Source organism: Cebus imitator, unplaced genomic scaffold (genome assembly GCF_001604975.1).
Source record: "Cebus imitator isolate Cc_AM_T3 unplaced genomic scaffold, Cebus_imitator-1.0 Scaffold57, whole genome shotgun sequence".
NCBI lineage: Eukaryota > Metazoa > Chordata > Mammalia > Primates > Cebidae > Cebus > Cebus imitator.
Window position 1 is genome coordinate 1,419,253 of NW_016107372.1, and position 2,639 is coordinate 1,421,891.

The following is a 2,639-nucleotide window of genomic DNA, read 5'->3' on the forward strand; positions in this document are numbered from 1 at the left end:
GATATCTGGACACGGACCACTTCCCAGTGAATTGTCTATGGACTGCTGCTTCAGAATCATAGGGAGCTTGCTAAAATGCAGATTCGGGGATATTGATCCTGGGTGGGAATTTCTAGGATTCAGGCCCAGGAATTGGTGATATTAATCAGTTGAACAAGTTTTCTAGGTGACTTTTTTTTTTTTTTTTTTTGGCCACAATTAGGTTTGAGATCCACTGCCCTAAGACCAATCCTTTATCTGACTTACACTTTTGACAGAGGAGCAAATCTAACTAAGGTATCTGTGGTGTGGGCAGCAGTACAGCCTGCAACTTAATCGCAAGAGCTGCCCATGACCTGTAAGATGACAGCCTGGGGCTTATTGATCGGTTGGCTTGTTTAACTTTAAAGTTTTTGTGTTTTAAATATTTATTTATTAACAGCTTTCAGAAACAGTAATGAGAATAGAATGTGAAGCCAACTGCAGAAGAAAACACTAAATTGAGAAGGGAACTAAGAGAAAAAGCAGCTGGGCAGGTGAGATTTGGGGGTGCAGGGAGCAAGCATGTGGATGGAGGGAGGAGATTATTATTGAGCCGTGGTCATGAGCACTTTAGAGAGAGACAGATGAGTGGAGGCCGCCCGCACGGTGCTCTGCTGTACTGTTACAGTCTCACCAATGCACCACAATGTAGCAGCCTCTTGTTGTGAGGAATTACCTGGAGTTCTTTTGTCTCATGACCAAGAGAATTAAGAAGCATGGACACAAAGGGTGAGGTTGGAGAGAAAGTTTAGTAAGCGAAAGAAGAAAGCTCTCCACCATAGAGAGGGTGCCCAGAAGAGGGTTGCCATTTTTACATTTGAATGCAAAGGCTTTTGTAAGAAACCAATGAGGGCTGTGTGTCTCATTTGTATAAGGTGCATCTCATTTGCATAATTTCTGTTAGGTCCACCACATCTAGTGTGCAAGTGGGCCCTTTGCTTGAGTGACTCCATATTGCTTTGTTCCCCTTACTTTGCATGTGTTAGGGGATAGAACTTTCCATTGTGGGCATGTCTGGGCCGGTCACCTGTGTAGTTTTTCTTATCTGTGTGGCTATGGGCATATCTTAGGCAAGCCCCTCTGTGCAAATTCCCGTATCAGTGCCTGCCGCTTGATATTTTAGGCTGTTCTTTTGTTTGAAAGAATTTAACTGAGGACCCACCCTAACTGCCTGCCCAACCAGTGACTCCCTTTCTCCTCTCTCAGTAGATTATGGAATTGGCTCCTGCTTTGACACTGCCTTGAGAGACTTAAGATGTTGGCATGATTTTTAAAGCTTTTTGTTGGATATTGGGTTGGTATTATACTTGAACATGAAGTCACCCTGAGGTGTGCTGCCAGGCGCCCCACTGTATTTCAATACAGGCAGTTGTGAAATGCAGGGAAGCAGTTAAGAATATTGACAGGTCACCAGTTGAAATGCTTTAATGGCAGAGGTACATGGTCTGCTCCCACTCCACCCAACACATCACAACCCTGACCCCTACCCCCAAAGCCTCTTCTCAATACAGCAGCCAGACTCAGCCTGTCAAGATCAGTCCAATCCTGCCTACTCTGCCCTAGGCCTGTATGAGGGGCTTCTCCCCTCCCTGGTAGGTCTGCTGCACCCACTGGCCTCCCTGGAGCCCAGGCCACTGCTGCCTCAAGTCCTTTACACCAGCAGTCCCCTGGGTCTGGAGCTCCCTCCCCCTGGAAGTCCCCACAGTTCACCCTCACATCTTTAACGTTTTTGCTCAAATGCCCCTGGGGGAGCCTGCTCCAACCTCCCACACCTGCCTCTCCTGCGCCCTCTCACCTGTGTCCTTTCTTCCCCCAAAATATCCCATTTATCATGTGCTGACACGCAACATGATTTGTTTATTGCGCTTGGTATCTGTCTGTTGTCACTATCATGTAAGCTCCATAGGGACAACATATTTTGTCTATTTCATTTGTTGGTATATCCCTACTATCAAACTCATGGGCGCTGAATACATATCTGTAGAATGAATGAATGAATGCCTGTAGGCTCCCAGTCAGTCTGAGCAGGCTGGCTTGCGGGTCCGGAACTTCTCCAAGCAACATCTGCCCCCTGGTTCCCAATGGGTAGTTGGAGTCTCACTCCCCGTGCAGTGACGCACATCCTGATGTTTGGTGGGCTGGGCTCTGGCTCTGGTTCTGCCCCAGGACTCCCTTCTGCATCCTGCCCCATGGTGTCCTTGCCTATGCCCCTCTCATCTGTGCCACTGCCCTCCTGAATGCAGCCTGGGTGTCTCTGCCGTAGGCTCCCCCCAGCTGGGCTCCGCCTGCTGTGGACGTGCTGTGCCACTTTCCCTTCTATGCTGCTGAGCTGGACCCAGACTGAAAGTTGCCCTCCTGTTAAATCCCAGCACGCTGGGAGGCTGAGGCAGACGGATCACCTGAGGTCAGGAGTTTGAGACCAGACTGACCAACTCGGAGAAAACCTTTCTCTACTAAAAATACAAAATTAGCCAAATGTGGTGGTGCATGCCCGTAATCCCAGCTACTCGGGAGGCTGAAGCAGGAGAATCGCTTGAACCCAGGAGGCGGAGGTTGCAGTGAGCTGAGATCATACCACTGCACTGCGGCCTGGGCAATTGAGCGAGACTACATCTCAA